The 21248-nt window shown below is 41.5% G+C and overlaps 1 long non-coding RNA gene across 1 annotated transcript in view; it reads right to left on the bottom strand.

The window, feature by feature from the left end:
- The window catches only part of LOC143930935 (uncharacterized), a 98017-nt gene extending 77385 nt beyond the window's left edge, over window positions 1-20632 (bottom strand). The window contains exon 1 of the long non-coding RNA XR_013262854.1: window positions 20490-20632. This is a non-coding gene — a long non-coding RNA (uncharacterized LOC143930935). The remainder of the gene's footprint in view (window positions 1-20489) is intronic.
- Window positions 20633-21248: the final 616 nt, after the last annotated feature.

Raw genomic sequence — 21248 nt, 5'->3', positions numbered from 1 at the left:
CGGATCATGTTGTCGGAAAATTTTATATCCAGCTCTCAAACTTTGTTGGTCGGACATTCCGATGGAAAAAGTCAGATGAATCCCACACACGGTTGGATTATCTGACCATACGGTCCGATCGGACATTTTCCGTCGGAATGTCCGACCGTGTGTACAAGGGCTTAGACCATTCATTGAACATGAACGATGGAGATTCGACAAAGCAACAAAAAAACACACGTTTATAATAATATTCGACGGAGCATCGAAACTGTACAACGCTGCAATCGTACATTTCCGGAGTCAAATGCTCCGCCTATAGGCTATATAGAGTTTAGCAGCTCCGTCTAATCTTCTTTATACATTCGACACACACCATAAGCCTTCAAAGACAGATTCAACCGTAATTCATGTGGATTTTGGACGAATGAAATTTTTGAACGAAAAATTAAATAAATAAAAACTAATTTTGGGAGTAACTAAATAAATTTATTTTTTGGACGAAAACGAAATTCTGAATGAATGAATGAATGAATGAAATACTTATATAGCGCACAATGCGAACTGAATCGCCTCTGAAACAAAATATTTCACTCTGCACATGTCTAATAAACAATGGCATCCCTCTTTTGTAAATCAATAGTCCCATTAATCCACAAAGTAACTGAGATGAACAAAGTAAGACATGTTTGAAGTCCAGCCTGTGTGACAACCAAGGTCATACTTGGGAACTTTTTGAAAGAATTCTTGAGAATGGGGGCAGAGTAGGGGCACATATTGGTAGGTGGGACTAGTAGCAGGTGTAAAAAAGCCATGAATGTTAAGGAGATGAATGGGGTTCCCCAAGTCCTGGGGTGGTCGACACGTTTCCATGGATAGTGATAATCAAAGACCTTTTGTACCATTTAGCAAAAATAAAAGGAGAAATATTTGAACATTTGAAAATATTTGAATATTTTAGATGGGAGGGCATGGATAAGTCCTGCCCATTATTGAGGTACCTTTTCAGAGGATTGCAATGAATTTGATCAGGCCATTGGTGGCTTCCACTGGGGCCACCAGCATATTCTTGTTTTAGATTATGTGACCCGCTATCCAGAAGTGATTCTTTGTGAATGCCCTGGCAAAGACCATCACCAAAGAGCTATTACATACTGTATATTCACCAGCACTGGAATAGCAAAACAAATAAATATGGATCGAGGGACTTCCTTAATATTAAAAGTGGTGAAGGTTTTATGCACATGGCTGAAGGTCAAATAGTTAGGAAACCTCCTTGAATCGCCCACAAATTGATGGGTTGATGGAGGGTTTAACATAACAGTAAAAAGTATGTTGTGTAAGGTAACTGAGAAAGATGGATGGGACTGGGATTGTCTTCTTCCATGTCTCACGTTCACTATCTACAAGGTCCCACAGTCTACAGAGGGGTTTTTCTCATATTGAGATGTATGGTAGATGGTCCCACAGCCTACTGCATATTACCAAAGAGATTTGAAAGTCAGACCCCACAGGAGTTTGATTTACCATGTCTCTCAGATGCAGGGCCAAATCATATAATGAGTGTTAAAAAACAGTGTGCTATGTCTATATGTACTCTGGTGCAGATGTTGGAGTGAAGAATGGAAAGGATAAAATATGAGGTCTGTGTGTGTGACATGGGAAGAATAAATGAATACATGGAGAACAATTGCCTTTGTTTGGAAGCAGAATGAGGAAGAATCATTTTTACTTGAACCTGGCTGGGCAGAAGCACAGTGTCTGTCAGCAGCAGGGTTAAAGCACATGGGAACCCTCACCTTGTAAAACAACCATCCAATTTGATATATATATATATATATATATATATATACCGTATTTATCGGCGTATAACATGCACTTTTTCCCCCTTAAAATCGGGGGAAAGTCGTGGGTGCGTGTTATACGCCGATCCCCACTGTCTGTGAGGCAAAAAGACCGAGCGCCGCCGAAAAATACAGAGCGCCGACGAAAAATATCGAGCGCTGCCGAAAAAGACCGAGCCGTCTGCTTGGCTCCGCTCGTAGTCCCGCCTCCCTGCTGTTTCTGGAGCGAGCACTGCTGAAAAACAGCAGGGAGGCGGGATTACGAGCGGAGCCGAGCAGACGGCTCGGTCTTTTTCGGCGCCGCTCGGTCTTTTTTGGCTGCGCTCGCTCGGTCTGTATCTGCGGCGGGATATTTAAACATGGAAGGCTGCAAACGGCGCTGGGTGAGCTGGAAATGACACTGGCAAGCTGCAAATGACACTCTGCAAGGCTGCAAACAGCGGTGGGCAATCTGCAAATGACACTGATCATTCTGCAATGATGGACAAGGCTGCAGATGCACACTGATAAGGCTGCATTGACGGGCATTTAAATGTAATTTTTTTTTCCCTCCTAAAACTTTTTTCCTTAGAATGCCCTCCTAAACTTGGGGTGCGTGTTATACGCCGATACGTGTTATACCCCGATAAATACGGTATATTATATATAGTTGTAAACAAACATTATAAATACCCTTTCTCTGTTTTATAAGTGATTACATTTCCTCTAAGCTCCTTATACAGCTGATAACAAATAGCTGGAGGAGGAGAAACAACAGCACATTGATCTTCCCAGTTAATGGTTGTGGGAGGGTGGGGGGTGTAAGCACAGCTCTGATCATTGGAGAAGAGCAGGCTGAGTTCCCAGCACAGATAGAGAACTGACCACGCTGTGTTCTCATGCCCAATGTAGTCCGTTTTTAATAGGAAAGCAGAGGGACTGGCAGGAACCCCAGAGATTTCACATAAAGGAAGCAATGCTGCAAAGAGAACAGGAGACTTTCTCATACAAGTACATGGTACAGCAGGCATCAGGAATATGAAATGTTGGGTTTACATATTCTTTATGCAGCAGTGTTGGCAAGATCAAGAAAAGGTAGGAGAGCATATTGGAGAGAAAGTTAGGAGGGTGAAGGTTGAGTTTGGAGGGTGACCATGTGTAATATGGCAGGATAATAGAGATTTGACCTGATAAAGGACATGGATGTCTGAAATCATTGCCATTGTAATTGCTGAATCTTTAAAAAAACTTCTGATTTGTGGTGAATCTTGTGGTTTGGACATTTCTGTATCAGGAGATTAATGTGGGAATCCTTCAAGTTGATATTCCTCTAGTCCTATGTACTGTGCTATTTGGTGCTTGAATATGTGTTTGATGCTCATTTACAGTTATGACATCATAACACGTTTTCAATGTCTAATTTATGAGGTCAGGACCAAAGGACAGACAAGGAGGTTGCCCATAATAACCGCATTTCATCGTCTTTTTCTTATCTTAAATCAGGAAAATGAAGCATGGAGTCTGAATTCCCCGAGCTTGGTGATGACTACTAATACCAGTGATCACTGTTCTGCAATGATGCCTAAATCCCATCAATCATTTCTACAATATTATAAGACAGAAGAGCCTCTTACCTGTTCTCTCCATGTCTGATAATACATGGAAAGTCCTGACCTGCTGTACGATGATGTCCGACCTAAAAGACTATATGTATGACATATCATGTAATATACTGTACATGGTGTGACTGCACTGCCACCCCCCTGTTCCTGTGTGGTCACCCGGGCTGAGATCTGCCCAGTCCAGTCTAACCATGAAGATCAGTGTGAAGACCAACATCCTGTATTTCAGACTATGTATGTGTGTTTGTGACCGTGCATGTACAGTATATTATATCATTAGCTCCTATGGGGTGCAGGAACTGATATGAACCAGCCTGTGTGTTCACCTAAAATCCAGAGAACTCCCCTGTATGTTACCACAAACTGGATATAATTCTGTATCTAATCTTTGTATGTCATTGTGAATGAGTACTGCGTTATATCTTCAGTATGCTGGGTGTAATTGTCAATATCTGTACTTATTCTCTATGTATGGACTCTGCACAATACTACTTATACTGGGTGTATTATGTTTACATGGACACTGCATGGTACTACTAGACATGTGTGATTAGTTTCGTACAATTCGAAAATTCGTACAAATTTCCGGAAATTCGTACATCCATACGAATCTGAAATAAGAATTTTTATGCATACAAATTCTGTACGAAATACGATATTTTGTTTACAAATTTCGTATCCAAATTCATAACGAAAATTCGTAATTGTTTTACGAAAAGTTAACTAAACTAAAAGTTAAAACCCCAGGAAGTCAGCACAGCACAGGGATGGTGGGAGCCCCTCATAATGATAAATTCATCGTTACAAATTTCCGTTATTTTAACAAAAAGTTTACAAAACTAACGAAAATTCGTACTTAGTACAAATCCAAATTGAATTTTGGACACGAATTACGAAATACAAATTTTTTTTGTAATAGGAAATGGAACAGAACAAAACAAAACAATTTTTTGATGGCGCCTATGTCTAGGTACTACTTTTAAGTCCTGTAACTGATGTATATCTGTTCTTGTTTACACTGCAGAACTTTCTATGTCTGTTCAGCATCTTTTGTACTGTACACATTAGTAAGTTCTTGTTTTACTGTGTCCTAAGCCACGCCCCTTAACATTTGCCACACCCAGTTTTTGCTGCAACATCTTCCTTATCACCCTATAAACTCTAAAGCCTCATACACATGATCGGATTTTCCAATATCAAATGTGTGATGTCAGGCTGTTGGTGGAAAATCCAACCGTGTGTACGCTCCATCGGACACTTGTTGTCGGATTTTTCACCAACAAATGTTGGCTAGCAGGTTTTAAAATTTTCCGCCAACAAAATGTCTGTTGTTGGATTTTCCGAGTGTGTGTACACAAGACCGTTGGACAAAAGTCCAAAGTACAAACACACATGCTTGGAAGCAACGACAAGCCAGAAGCGGTCGGTCTTGTAAACTCGCGTTCATAATGGAGAATTAACATTCGTGACGCAGCAAAATATGAAATGTGGAAATGCAGCGCACAATTCTCTTCTTCTATAATGGGATAATAATGAAGCTGCTTTGCTGGTGATACTGATGGAATTATTGCAAACAAATTTTCAAAGGCTTTTTTTTTCTAGTGATATCAAGAATAATATTATTACACTTTTTTTTTTATTTGGGCAAATTACATCAACACCATTATCCCGTAGTTTATAAGATCCAAGATACAACTATGTTGGTGTCCCTTGTTAATTTTATATTTTATTTTATAAATGTAACTGCCTACTCCCAAACTGTCATTTGAAGTAAAACACATAGCCAAGTATTATTCTACACAATTTTTTTTATTGTGCATTAAAAAAAGAAAACAAATAAAATTAGACATGTTATCTGACAATAGAACTTAACCAAAAAGTGCATTCTATGCATCCAAAAATATAGAAAATATACCAAATCAAATCATTATTATTCCATCAAAAATAATGTCAAAGCAATCACTCCAAGGCCAATAAGAAATAACATGTTATCTCCTCCGATTCTGCAACATGTCTGGTTGACGAATTAATCAACCCATACTCATATCCTTTCCCAAACACAAACTTCATATACTGACGTCAAATTTCAAGGTGATTGTTCCATCTGAGCACTTCCTTCCTTTAATTTACCATTGTTCATTAGCTCGGTATCAATATGACACCTTTAAACCAGGGAAGATCAAATAGTAATTGGTCTATCCCAAGGGAATAACCCTTTTCAACTGGTTAGGAACCTCACAGGTAACAGGGTGAGTGGCCACAACCACTGCGCTTGGGAAAGGATATGACTATCGGTTGATCAAGCCGTTAAACTTTTTGAGATAACAGGTGTAATTGCAGGGCAATTGTTCTCCCCTCACTTTTTTGTGGCACAGACATACCCCATTAGACCTCTTGGTGGGTCTTGGGGATTCTTTGGAGCCGTGATCATTTGAAAGGTGGTAATGTACTGATAAAGGTCCTATTAAAGCTCCAAGAAGCCTCGTTTGTGGTAGAACATGTAAAGACAACCATTCTTTTGTATTGTGACCACAGGACTGTGTTTGCCCTAATTTTATAGTGATTTCTATTTTTACAATGTTTATGTAATAACATTTTCTATTTTTTGTAAATTTGATCTCAATGCATTTTCTCGCACCATAAAACTAAATTTTTTTGCTCTTTGGGTATTTCTTGTAATATTTAAAGGAGGTGGTGCGTATAGTGTATTCTCCAAACTCTAATGCCTTGTACACGCGGTCGGACATTCAGACGACAAAATCCGTCTGATTTTTTCAGATGGACTTTGGCCGAAACTTGTCTTGCATAAACACGGTCGCACAAAGTTGTTGGAAAATCCGATCGTTCTGAACGAGATGATGTAAAACAAGTACGTCGGGACTATAAACGGACCAGTAGCCAATAGCTTTCGTCTCGTAATTTATTCTGAGCATGCGTGGCACTTTGTGCATCGGATTTGTCTACATACAATCAGAATTTAAACAATTGGTTTTTGTTGGCAAAATTTTTTAGATCCAGCTCTCAAACTTTGTATGTCGGAAATTCAGACGGAAAAAGTCAGATGGAGCCCACACACGATCGGAATTTCCGACAACACAATCCGATCACACATTTTCCGTCGGAAAGTCCGACCGTGTATACAGGGCATTATACTAAATATATTGTAGGTTTTTAGCTGCTTCATTGAATCTTCGTGTCTCTCTATGTCTAATCTTTTCTCTCTATGCCGAATAATCTTGGAATAATAGAGTTAGGTTTAGGGGCATACGACCACAGGTTTGATAGACAGAGATTGATATTGTCACCGTCATGTTGAATCTTCTATCTATATCGAACTGTTGTTGCAACTTATTTTAGATCTTTAGGATTTTGGGTTCTGCGTTATCGTTTGTTAAAACAAAAACGAAAATCTTAGGGAACAGAGGGCACGGGTGAAGAACTCAGGTCTAGCAAAGTCTCTATTTCCACCCAGAGAGTAGCCACTCGCAGCTGGGTACTTCAAGGCTGAACAGATCTCTAGCCAGAGATCGTGGCAGACAGTACGTTGACTCAAACTTGAACAATCAACTAAGGGTGAACAGGAACCTTTTTCCACCATACCTGGAACGTTTCCCATCTCCCCAATGGTACTGGAAAACTGTGAATTTGTCAATGTCCTTCCCAACTCAGTAACCAGGCACTTCTCAGGATGCCACTTGCCGGCCCTCCTCAAAAGAGTCCTCCCCCGGTCACTTCCATGAGCTGTGGTGTCCCTTCAAGCCGAGAGCACACCCGGACACCTTGAATCCTCCCTCAGTTACTGCGCCTCGGACCAGCAGGTTCCGAGACTTGGGAACAGACGGATCCCTACGCCAGACCAAGCAGGTCTATCAGGGGCCACTGACAGGAACATGTTGCGGGATGTCGAACACCCCGTGACCAGGACCCCTCACAGGGCTACTCCGGTCCTGGAACCAGACCAGACCAGACCACACGGGTCTCTCGAACAACTCCGAAACCCCAAACAAGTGACCCACACCCATTTAAGTACCCCCTCCCAGACTCCTCAGCGGGCCCTGGCACTCCCACTGATTGGCTCAGAGAAGGCCGATACCCAAACATCCAACCAGACTTGGTTCTAGCCTGTCATGTACACCTCACCGTCCACATGACCAGGCAGAGCATCCAAACACAGCCCAGCCAGACTGGTGTTAAGGCCAACCTACACAATTAACCCTCAGGACATTTACTGTTCTGAGGCCAAAAACTAAATTTACAGGTGTGTGACATTTGGTCCCAAATGTCATCCGCTACATGTCTATTGGCTACCATGCACAGCTGCACCATATTTTGCATTCTCCAGTTATAGTAAATCAACCCCATTGTGCCCCTGGGTGGCTACGCTCACTTCTCCGCTGCAGCTAAGGAATACAACATGCTTGTCACCTGGGCCTTTGCCTTTGTTCATCTCCATTATGTGGATGGTAATAGGATTAGTAGATTAAACATAGAAAAATAACATTGTATTTGCTTCCAGTTCATCCCACAAGTGACAAGGACACAACATTTTTGGCAAGATCATGCAGAATAGTTTATGCACTTTCTGAAAATGTTCTGATGTCTGAAAAATGAAAACAAAGGCAGTCACCACAATAGCGCAAAAAAAAAAAAAAAGCAGAGGTGATCAAATACCACCAAAAGAAATGTCTATTTGTGGGGAAAAAAAGGACGTCAATTTTGTTTGGGAACAGCGTTGCACGACCGCGCAATTGTCAGTTAAAATGACGGAATGCAGCAGCGCACAAAATGGCCCAGCAGCCAAATCTTCCGGTCTGTAAGTGGTTAATAAGAAATAATAATAATGATAATAAAACATTTTTATTATTATTATTGTAATTTATTATTATTAATTTGTTATGTTCCATTCCTTTAGATAAAACATTCGTTATTTTGGATAATTCGGAACTTCGGATAAATTCATATTCGTTACGTTCACTAATAGCCAAATTTGAAAGGAAATTCCAATACCTGTAATTTAATAGTTAGTAATAGTTAAGTTATTATTACTTAGTTATAGCTTCTAGAGACACAGAGCAGGCTATGGCTGGATAATGAAGTTGTTTGACCCGTCCTCCCGACTGCAATAGGATCTGGGAATAACCATCCAGAGAGAGCATTCAAACCAAGATCTGGTGTTTTTGTTATCCGGTATATTCTGGTAAGAGTCTGATACATAGGGGGACTCTTTTACCCCCCGTCTTTTCATGTGTGGAGGTGATGGTGACAGCATTTTATCCAGTGTGGGAATCAAACACCGTTTTGGGACTTTAACCAATATACTTAATGTATAGTGAATACATTTTATGTCTGCAGCTTATATTTAGACGTTAAGCGCTTCAGCCCCGGAAGAATTTACCCCCTTCCTGACCAGAGAACTTTTTGTGATTCGGCACTGCGTCCCTTTAACTGACAATTGCGCGGTTGTGCGACCTTGCACGACCGCGCAAACAAAACACCCAAACAAACTTGACGTCTTTTTTTCCCCACAAACAGAGCTTTCTTTTGGTGGTATTTGATCACCTCTACAGTTTTTGTTTTTTTCTATATAAGCAAAAAATATTTTTTTACTTTTTGCTATAATAAATATCCACCAAAAATATATAAAAAAACAAAACAAATGTGTTTCTCACTTTAGACTGATATGTATTCTTCCACATATTTTTGGTTAAAAAAAAAAAATCACAATAAGCGTATATTGATTTGGTTTGCTCAAAAGTTATAGCATCTACAAAATAGGGGATAGATTTATGACATTTTTATTAATAATCTTTTTTTTACTAGTAATGGTGGCGATCTGCGATTTGTATCGTGACTGTGACATTATGGCGGACACATCAGACACCTTTGACACTATTTTGGGACCATTGTCATTTATACAGCTATCAGTGCTATAAAAATGCTCTGATTACTGTGTAAATGACACTGGCAGGGAAGGAGTTAAACACTAGGGGGCGATCAAGGGGTTAAGTGTGTCCTAGGGAGTGATTCTAACTGTGGGGGGATGGGCTACCACTGACATGACAGCGATCACTGCTCCCGATGACAGGGAGCAGTAGATCTCTGTCCTGTTGCTAGGCAGAACAGGGAAATGCCTTGTGTACATAAGCATCTCCCTGTTCTGCCTTCTGTGACATGATCGCGGGCCACCGGAGTACATTGAGTTTGCGGGCCCCGCAGGCACGGTCACTGAGAACGTGGCGCTGCCACGCTGTGCAGAAAATTAAAGGGAACGTACCCGTACGCCCATTTGCCTGCTCGTGCCATTCTGCCGATGTATATTGGTGTGCAGCGATCGGCAACTGGTTAATCTATATGCACTATTTATGATAGCACACCTTGAGCAATGGGAATGTGTATTATGTAGCGCTGCCTTGATATGTGCTGTTTTTTTGTCAAATTAACTTACCATCGGCAGGTGTATGTGGTCTCAGCTTCAGCCCTAATCGGCTACAATTTAAGGGAATATATATTTTTTCACCCTTCCCATAAGCGCTCGATTCTGTAGGAAGTGGCCCAAATGTCTATACGCTGTTTTAGGTATTATTTAGTTATTACTTCAGATTTTTAAGTTTTCGAATTTCCGAATTTCATATTTTTTTCAGATTTCTGATTTCTTTTTGCATTCCCATCTCAAAATGTTGGGAGGTATGCTAATGGTAATATAAAAAAACTGGGTAAAAAATTCCCACCTCCAGCACCTCGGCCAAAAAGAGTTAAAAAGAGACAACGTTGTCTAATCAACAGTCAGAGCCGCTCATAAACACATATCACAGTCAGAGCTCTATAGCTGGCCATACACCTATAGATTATCTGCAGATTTTCTATGGTTAGATGAAAAAAATGCAACAGATTTCTCCATGTTCTCTAAACTGTGTGGATGGAGGAATCTCCCACTTTTTCCATCTAACCATAGAAAATCTGCAGCTAATCTATAGGTGAATGGCCAGCTATAGAGCTGTACGTTGGCTTTGTTTGATGAAATAGAAATGGCCAGGATGTCTGATCAGTTTGCTGAAGTGACTTCCCAGGTATCAGATTCACATGAGCAACTGTGTGGATGTGACTCCATGAGAATATCGGTCAAGAAAAGGATGCTTGGTAGACATGCGCACTGCCGAGAAGTTTGTTTGTTTTTGTTTCTTTTTTTTTTTTTTTTCCATAAAAGATTTTTATTTTCAAAAAGAAATAAAGAATAAGGGCCGGTTCACACTGCGGGCGATGCGAGGCGACACGACTTGCCTCGCCGCGATCTGACAAGTCGCCCCCGTTCTGTACAATGGAACCGTTCTGAGAGGAGCGACTCGAGTCGCTCCGACTCAGAAAAAAGGTTCCTGTACTACTTTTGGGCGACCTTGGGGCGACTTGCATTGACTTCTATACAGAAGTCATTTGCAAGTCGCCGCTGAGGTCGCGGCAGGTCGTGGCGAGGCAAGTCGGTGTCGCCTCGCATCGCCCGCAGTGTGAACCGGCCCTAACAGTGCAAGCTGCGAACAGAATATAGTCAAAGTTGAACATGGTAATTCAAGATCGTTTGACATAGAAATAACACACTCTAAGTATATTCGTGGATAGCATTCTTCATGACAGTTCCTGTAACATTTAGAGAAAATCCCTAGTATCGTAAAATCCCTGGACATAATGAAGAGTATTGACATCTAGGAGGGGACTCCTCAGGAGTCCATCATGAGGTGTCAAAGGAGTTGTAGCTCATGTCTGTAGTGTTACGGATTTCCATATGTGTGTAAGTAGTCATCTACTTATGAGGAGGTATTTCCCTGGCCTCCAGAACAGGGAGGCGGGCGAAGAGTATGTGGCGTTCCATAGGAACTGGCAGATGTTGTGGGTCTAGAAGAACCAAGTCCGTCTGGGAAGGGGAAATGGGTAGACTAAGAAGAGGGGATATCCAGGGGTGAAGGGGGGAGGAGGGGGGACAGGATGGGGATAGGCAGGTAAGGATGTGAGGGGTTGGGAGAATGGGGGGGAAGGTTGAGGAAAACAAGAGCTAAAAAGAGAGAAGAAGAGAAGGGAAATAAGAAAAGGTGAGAAAAGGGAAACAAAGAGAGGAGGGTCTCTCCGGTCTCCACCGCAGCCCCCCAGGGGGCGTATCGATCGCCCCCCTCTGATGTGTGAACTTCATCACGTAAGTCAAGGTGACGTTGTAGGATGTACCTTTAGCTTTTGGCTATTGGTTGCCGTGCTCAACTGCAATATGGGAGCGAAGGGGTCCATAAAGAAGTGATATGTCTGAGAATGGGAGTATCAAGGCTTCCGTTAGTTATTTGAAGGGTCTGGGGGGGCTAACCCCATGAAGACTCTGTATCTTTCTGAAGATCTGAACTGTATCCATTTATCCCATGTTTGGGCAAATCTATGGGGGGTGTCTCTTGCAATCTGGATAAGCTCCTCCATTTCAGCTATTTTTTCTACTCTAGTGAGCCATTCAGATATGGAAGGGGCGTTAGGAGAACCCCAATGGGAAGGTAAACATAGTTTGGCCGCGTTGAGTAAGTAGATCTCCAACGATTTACGGTACAAGTGAGCAGGTGTGGGGGAATGATGTAGGAGAAGCTGGGCTGGGGAAAATGCTAGGGGGGCAACCAGTTATTTGAGAGGTGATCTCGTGTACCTGAGCCCAAAAAGACTGGATGCTAGGGCAGGACCACCAGATGTGTAAGAAGGTTCCCTGACTGATTCTGCATCTCCAGCAAGTATCTGGTACATCAGCGTTGAATTTGTGTAGGCGATCTGGAGTGCGGTACTGTTTTTGTTTCATTTGTTTTTTTTTCGGGTCATTCGTTATGATCAGATCGCAAATCGTAAATTCGTAAATAAAAAAAAAAGATCTGAAATTCGAAAAAAAAAATTAATTAAAAAAAATTAATTTGGAGATTAAAAAATAAAATTAAATAGGAAATTTAAAAATTAAAAAAAAAAGAAAGAAAAAAAAAAGAAATTCAGAGATTAACCACTTCAGCCCTAGACAATTTTACCCCCTTCCTTACCAGAGCACTTTTTGCGATTCGGCACTGTGTCGCTTTAACTGAAAATTGCGCGGTCTTGTGATGTGGCTCCCAAACAAAATTGATGTCATTTTTTTCCCACAAATAGAGCTTTCTTTTGGCGGTATTTGATCACCTCTGCGGTTTTTATTTTTTGCGCTATAAACAAAAGAAGAGCGACAATTTAAAAAAAACACAATATTTTTTACTTATTGCTTTAATAAATATCCCGTTTAAAAAAAAAAAAATGTTTCCTCAGTTTAGGCTGATACTTATTCTTCTACATATTTTTGTTAAAAACAAAATCCCAATAAGCATATATTGATTGGTTTGCGCAAAAGTTAAAGCGTCTACAAAATAGGGGATAGATTTATGCCATTTTTTTATATTTTTTTTTACTAGTAATGGCGGCGATCTGCAATTTTTTTCATGACTGTGACATTGTGATGGACATATCGGACACTTTTGACACATTTTTGGGACCAGTCACATTTACACAGCGATCGGTGCTATAAAATTGCACTGATTACTGTGTAAATGTGACTGGCAGGGAAGGGGCTAACACTAGGGGGCGCTGCAGGGGTTAATTATGTTCCCTGAGAGTGATTCTAACTGTGGGGGGAGGGGACTCACAAGGGGAGGAGACCGATCGGTGTTCCTCTGTACAGGGAACACACCATCCGTCTCCTCTCCTCTGACAGGACGTGGATCTGTGTATGTAAACACGCAGATCCACGTCCTGTCAGAGGAGAGGAGACTGATGGATCATCGCCATTACTAATAAAAAAAAATAATAATAAAAATGCCATAAACTATCCCCTATTTTGTAGATGCTATAACTTTTGTGCAAACCAATCGATATACGTTTATTGCGATTTTTTTTTTTTTTTACCAAAAATATGTAAAATACATATCGCCCTAAACTGAGGAAAAAATTTTTTTTTTTTTTAAATGGGGATATTTATTATAGCAAAAAGTACAAACTATTGTGTTTTTTTCAAAATTTACGTTCTTTTTTTTGTTTATAGCACCAAAAATAAAAACTGCAGAGGTGATCAAATACCACCAAAAGAAAGCTCTATTTGTGGGAAAAAAAGGACGTCACTTTTGTTTAGGTCCTGCTGTGCTCCTGGGCAATCGCGGGTTCCTGGCGGACATCACGGCCACCGGGCACACGCACCAGGCCCCGAAGTGTCCCCTAGACGGCCGGGAATGAGAGGACGTCATATGACGCCCACCCAGGATGGGAGAGCCCATCTGCGGGCATCATATTACTATGGGCGGGTAGAAAATTTTAAAAAAATCGTCAATTTTGAAATTCATTATGATTGCAATTAAATTTAAAAACAAAATTGGAGATTCAAAAAAATATAATGGAAATTCAGAAATTCAAAAAAAAATTTAAAATTTCGGAGATTCAAAAAATAAGATTGAATTTTAAAATAAAAAAATAAAAAATAAAGAATTTTAAATATGGCAATTTGGAAATTCGTTATAATTTCAATTTGTAAATTACTAAATTAAAAAAATTAAATCTGAAATTCATAAAAAAAATGAAATTAAAAAAAAAAAATTTGAAGATTCAAAAAAAAAATTTTAAATTCAGAAATAAAAAAAATAAAAAAAAGATATTTATTATTATTTATTATATAAATGGGGATGCGCAGTGAGCACGCTCTCAGCACAGAAAGCTCTGCTGCCTGTGGTCACACATGTGCGGTGTGAGGAGGACACAGAAGCTCACACTCCTTCCTGATGCACATTATATGGTCAGCAAGAGGCTAATAATTAATAAAAGAATTGAACAAGAAATATGACAATTTCTACATAGACCTGGATTTCCTATTGCAGGAATGGATTAATAACATCTAGAATGGTGATGATGTGGATATTGGATGTGATCTTCCCGTATTACTCTGTATTGGGGGTGATCTGTGGTCTGTACAGAGTGTCTGTATGTTGGGAGGAATCTGTCAGATCTTCAGGGATCTCTTCTGACAAATCCAGTTGTGGTTGGATAGACAGTGATCCTCATTATATCCAGAATCTGCTTCCATCCATACACAGTCTCCTGAATATTCCTCTGATATCTGTAATCTGGGTAATAAATAACAATGAGGAGTTATGAGTATTTATTGTTTTCTGGATGAACATCATTCATATTCTCAGTGTAGATGAAGAGTCACTTACAGGCCGGTATTATAGAGGTGACCGTCCACCCATCTCCATCCATCTCCATCTCTGTACAGACCCATCCAGAACCTTCCATATCTTTGTTGGGTGATGGATCTGTTTATAAACTCCTGGGAGAAGAGAACATCATCTGTCACCATCCAACCACAGACATCGGACACACACATTGGCATCGCTCCCAACTGTCCCCAATGTGGAGCAATGTCCCTCTGTCCCTCTTTCCTCCTCATTTGTCCCTCATTTTAGTCTGATCCATATCAATGTATATAAAATTGACTTTTTATCTTTCGAAAAGTGTTTCCCAGCACTAAACCTTTTATCCAAATTCTAAATAGTTACATTTGTAAATGTCAAAACCCTACATAGTTACATAGTTAGTAAAGTTGAATAAAGACACCAGTCCATCCAGTTCAACCTGAGTGAGTGTCTACAATTGTCCCTATCCCTGTACATTGCACACTCACATCGGTCCCTACCCTCAAGGGGCCCACAATCCAAGGTCCCCATTCATATACTAGGGGCCAATTTGGGACGGAAACCAATTAACCTACCTGCATGTCTTTGGAGTGTGGGAGGAAACCGGAGTACCCGGAGGAAACCCACACAGGCACAGGGAGAACATGCAAACTCCAGGCAGGTAGTTTTGTGGTTGGGATCCGACCAGCGACGCTTCTTACTGCTAGGTGAGAGTGCTACCCACTACACCACTGTGCCGCCCAAAATATTATATAATATTATAGATTATAATTATATAAAGGAATACGTGTTAAAAAATAGAAACTCATGGGTTTAACAATTTTTTTTTTATAATTCTCCTTTAAGGTGGTGTGGCAGGGGGTGTGTCCTATGCCTCCATACTTTTGCTAATAGGTGTCCCTCAATCCCATCTCAAAAAGTTGGGAGGTGTGTATTGGATAGAAGTCTGAGGATCTGTCTATTCCACCATTTCTAAAAAATCTCTATTGTGGACAAAGGTCACCAGAAATAAAATTCTCCGTGATGTGGAATTATTTGTCAGTGTCCTGATGTTCCATTGGAAACACGATCATTGTACATTTCTATTCTTCTATATTAAATAATCAAAGATTTCACACCGAATATACATGCTGACTTCCTATCCCCAGGAGGCGTCATTTGATAATACCCGACACCATCTCATGAAGAGTGAATGATCTTTTTAGTAGTAGATAATAGGGATGGCCTTGCAGTTCGCCCGGCGGTCGGTTCGCGGCAAATTTGGCATGTTCTCTATTCGCCAAACCGGCGGACTACCGGCGCTGTTCGCCCGGCGGACATATGTATTTACAGTGTGAAAGAACTTTGACCCATGATGACACATCCTGATCTGGCGGCCATTTTACATTCTGTCTTATGTCAGTTTAGGGACAGGACGCTGTGTGGCGCAGGGAGAGACTGTAGTGACACAAATCACTAGCTACTAGGTCCACAAAGTCCTTTTAAGGACTGGTATAGGTGTAATACAGTATATAGGGTTCAGTGCACTGCTGTGCTGGTGATTGCAGCTGTCTTTTGTCAGTGTAGGGAGGGACAGGACGCTGTGTGGAGCAGGGACAGTTAGTTTAATCACTAGCTAGCTATTACTATTAGGTCCACAAAGGTCCTTTTAAAGCGGTTTTGTACCTAAAAATTTAACTTCATATTATTAAAAGCACATGATAGCATACTTACCTAAATGAACCCTGAAAAAAAAAATATTCATTACTTACCTTATATTTCAGATGTTTGTGCTGACTTTTGGGCTGTCCTCCCGTGGGAGTAGGCGTAGTTATCATCCTCGCAATGGTCCCTGGGAAATGTCTAAGCTATTTCCCAAGAATCCATGGGGGACAATGAAATTGCGAAATCTCGTGAGATTTTGGGAGGACGCTGGTCATGTGACGAGGGCGTGTCCGAAATTGCCATTTTTAAAGTGGGCAGGCAGCTGTATCTGCCATTACCACCGGAGCATGCTGGGAGCCGAGCGTCATAGAATAGAGGAAGTAAATGCCTGTGGGCTTCAGACGCCCCCACACTTAAAATGGAAAAAGTACTTTTCTAAAACGTATCTGAAGCAAAAGAATCGTCGCGCCGGGGGTCAAAAAAACACGCCGATCATGGATGCTAACCGACGGTAGCAATCGCCCACCTGTGACACAGGTAAGAAAAAAAAAAAAAAAGCAGCGGAATCCCGCTTTAATGATGACTTCCTATCCCCAGGAAGCGTCATTTGATAATCCTTTTAATGCTGACTTCCTATCCCCAGGAAGCATCATTTGATAATACCCGGCACCATCTCATGAAGAGTGAATGATCTTTTTAGTAGTAGATAATAGGGATGGCCTCGTGGTTCGCCCGGTGGTCGGTTTGCGGCGAATTTTGCGTGTTCGCAATTCGCCAAACCGACGGACTACCGGCGCTGTTCACCCGGCGGACAAATGTGTTTACAGTGTGAAAGAACTTTGACCTATGATGACACATCCATCATGGGGTACAGGACAGCCAATTGAGACATTTCAGCACATGGACAATTGGACATTCCCCCTACCTTATAAATAGACCTGATCTGGCGGCCATTTTACATTCTGTCTTATGTCAGTTTAGGGACAGGACGCTGTGTGGAGCAGGGAGAGACAGTAGTGACACAAATCACTAGCTACTAGGTCCACAAAGGTCCTTTTAAGGACTGTTATAGGTGTAGTACAGTATATAGGGTTCAGTGCACTGCTGTGCTGGTGATTGCAGCTGTCTTTTGTCAGTGTAGGGAGGGACAGGATGCTGTGTGGAGCGGGGACAGTTAGTTTAATCACTAGCTAGCTATTACTATTAGGTCCACAAAGGTCCTTTTAAGGACTGGTATAGGTGTACAATATATAGGGTGCTGGTGCATTGCTGTGCTGCAGATTACTGCTTGTTTCTGCAGCAGTCTTTTATCAGTGTAGGGACTGAGGGACAGTCTGCAAATCCCTAGCTACTAGGTCCTCAAAGGTCCTTTTTAGGTGTACTATTTGGTGTGAAGTACATAGGGGTGTAATACACGTATGAAGTACTTGCACATATAGAAAGCATAGTATAGTGCATTTCAACTGTGCAGCATTGTGACTGCTGAGCGGTTCTGCAGCGATACTACAAAGAGTGACGAACGCAATAAAAAAAAAAATATAACTGGTGTGATAGACCAGTGGCCCCCAAAAACAACAGATTGAAGCGGGGTGTTATATACCTTCTTCCACATACATACTGCACTTCTCTAGAGACTTTTGTCACAGGGTCATTTAAAAAATGACAGGCAGAGGAAGAGGCAGGCCCTTCCGCAGGGGTGGTAGGGATAGGGCAGGAGCAACAGGCTTGAGCCAAAGTGGCAAATTGCAGAAGGTGCGTTTGATTACGTCAAAGGACGCACCAGACTTGGTTGAGTGGCTCACTCAGCCTTACTCTTCTGCACCCTCCTCATCCTCTCGATCTGCACCCTCTTCTTCGCTCTCTGCTGGTGTAAGTGCTCTCTATCTTGGTGCTGGTGTCAGTGCTCTCTATCTCGGTGCTGGTGTTAATGCTCTCTATCTCGGTGCTGGTGTCAGTGCTCTCTATCACGGTGCTGGTGTCGGTGCTCTCTATCTCGGTTCTGGTGTCAGTGCTCTCTATCTCAATGCTGGTGTCAGTGCTCTCTATCTTGGTGCTGGTGTCAGTGCTCTCTATCTCGGTGCTGGTGTCAGTGCTCTCTACCACGGTGCTGGTGTCGGTGCTCTCTATCTCAGTGCTGGTATCAGTGCTCTCTATCACAGTGCTGGTGTCAGTGCACTCTATCACGGTGCTGGTGTCAGTGCTCTATATCACAGTGCTGGTGATCATTTCCTGCACCCTCTTCATAGCCTACCCTTACCTTTCCTCTCCTCCATTGCCTTCATGCGCTCCTGAGTCCTGAATTGTCAAAATTTCACAGATAAAAAAAGAATGCTTGTCGTTGTCGATCCCAGATTCACTTCATACTTTTGTTATGTCAGTGGCCATGTGGTGGGACTATGTGTGCACAGCTAGTAAGTATTTTGTGGCTGAAAATATGACCTGTAGGTTTTTAAGATTCGCCTGCCATTAAAGTCAATGAGGCCTGCCGTGAACTTTGCGGTTCGCAAACTTTTGGCCGCATTCGCGTTCGCGAAACGTCCCGTCGGAAGTTCGTCCATCTCTACTCCTTTGCACTTCAAAGTATTCAGATCACCGAAAATGGTGATTCTGAATACTGTATATTTTTTTTAAACCGGTGACATTGACAGCGGAGTAAACCGGAAGTGATGTTGCGATGTCACTTCCATGTTTACAGAGAGAAGAAAATATAAATATTTTATATAATATAAAAACTAATTGGGCTAACTTTACTGTTGTTTTATTTTTTAATTCAAAAAAGTGTATTTTTTCCAAAAAAACTGAAAACAGTGAGCTTGTAAGACCGCTGCACAAATAAGGTGTGACAGAAAGTATTGCAGCGACCGCCATTTTATTCTCTAGGGTGTTAGAAAAAAATGTATAATGTTTGGGAGTTCCAAGTAATTTTCTAGCAAAAAAATGTTTTTAACTTGTAAACAATAAATCTCAGAAAGAGGCTCGGTCCTTAAAGAGGAGAGCCGGTTAAAAAAAATAAAATAATTAAAAGTCAGCAGCTGCAAACACTGTAGCTACTGACTTAATAAGCCGACTTACCTGTCCAGGGCGCCCGCGATGTCGGCCGCCCGAGGCCGACCCGTTCCTCGGTTCTCGGGTACCGGCGCCGCCATTCTTTCTAAGGGAAACAGGCAGTGGAGCCTTGCAGCTTCACTGCCCGTTTCCTACTGCGCATGTGCGAGTCGCGCAGCGCTTTGTGAATGGGACGCGCTGTGTTCTGGGACACACAGTTCCCAGAACACAGCGCGACCCATTACCCAGAAGACAACGCATGGAGGAGAGAAGAAAGAAGATCTCCGCGGAGGAGGAAGAGGCAGATTAGGATGATGTGCCTAGCAACAGGCATTTCTGGTAAGTAAAAAAAAAAATCAATCACACTAATGCCACGTACACGCGATCAGCCATTCCGACAACAAAATCCATGTTTTTTTTCTGACGGATGTTGGCTCCAACTTGTCTTGCATACACACCGGTCACACAAATCTTTCGGAAATTCCAAACGCCAAGAACGCGGTGACGTACAACACGTACGACAAGCTGAGAAAATTGAAGTTCAATAGCCGGTGCGGCTCTTCTGCTTGATTTCGAGCATGCGTGGCACTTTGTGTGTCGGAATTGTCTACACGGAATTTCCGACAATGGATTTTGTTGTTGGCAAATTTGAGATCCAGATCTTTTTTTGTTTTGTTCATAGTGCAAAAAAGAAAAAAAAGCAGAGGTGATCAAATAGCACCAAAAGAAAGCTCTATTTGTGGGGGGGAATGATAAAAATTGGGTATAATGATATTAATTTGGGAACAACGTCGCATGACCGCGCAATTGTCATTCAAAGTGTGACAGCGCTGAAAGCTGAAAATTGACCTGGGCAGGAAGGGGAAGAAAATGCCCGGTATGGAAGTGGTTAAACAGTACATAAGACATATATATCTCTGTGAGTGTTATTGTTTGGAAATATCCCCCCTATTTCTTATGTACACCAGAGCTCACATTGTTATTGTTGTTGCTGTTTTTATTGACTTTTTTACAGCAATAGGAATAATAAAGAAAATATTTTTACACTTAACAATTATATCATTTCTTTGTAAGCTGCACAAAAGCCCTTGGGAGGATTTCTCTATCCATTTTCAAAGTCCTCTGTATCTCTCCATCCATCTCCCATCTATTTCCATGTTATATCATACCTGCTGTTCCCGGTCCTCTATGACCAGTAGATCGGCTCCCATCTCTTCACACACTTCCCGACTCTCCTTCCATGTTCTGTATTCTCCTCCAGATGAAATGTAATAACAGTTCTCTCTGTGCCACAACCAACCACCAGGACACACCACACAGCCTATAAGAAAATAATTTCATTGCTTTAAATATCTGTATAAATCCATGTCTATAATTCTTGTCCTTCAAAACTCAGCTGTCTTGGCTAAACAATGACAACTTATATATTTCTCACATTGCAGCTGTATTCCAACCTCTTCTGCTCTCACACATGTACACCTCCGAGGGATCACAACTATTTTTACATTCTCATTATGGTCCTATTGATTGGACAAACCATATACCGTATTTTTCGCTTCATAAGACACACCTAGGTTTTAGAGGTTGAAAACAAGAAAAAAAAGTATTCTGAACCAAATGGTGTACTAAAATATTTTCCAGTGACCATGAAATGCCGAGTGACCATTACCATAGAAAGTATTGGCAGGGTATTGCAGAGTATTGGCGGGTATTGCAGAGTATTGGCAGGGTATTGTAGAGTATTGGCGGATATTGCAGGGTATTGGCAGGGTATCGCAGAGTATTGGCAGGGTATTGCAGAGTATTGGCTGGGTATGGCAGAGTATTGGCAGGGTATGGCAGAGTATTGGCAGGGTATGGCAGAGTTTTGGCAGGGTATGGCAGAGTATTGGCAGAGTATTGGCAGGGTATGGCAGAGTATTGGCTGG

This window comes from Lithobates pipiens, unplaced genomic scaffold (genome assembly GCF_037356315.1).
Source record: "Lithobates pipiens isolate NorthernLeopardFrog02 unplaced genomic scaffold, aLitPip1_a1.2 Scaffold_25, whole genome shotgun sequence".
In the NCBI taxonomy this organism is placed as follows: domain Eukaryota; kingdom Metazoa; phylum Chordata; class Amphibia; order Anura; family Ranidae; genus Lithobates; species Lithobates pipiens.
Note: the sequence above shows the minus strand (reverse complement) of the source record. Positions and strands in the feature narration are given on the sequence as shown.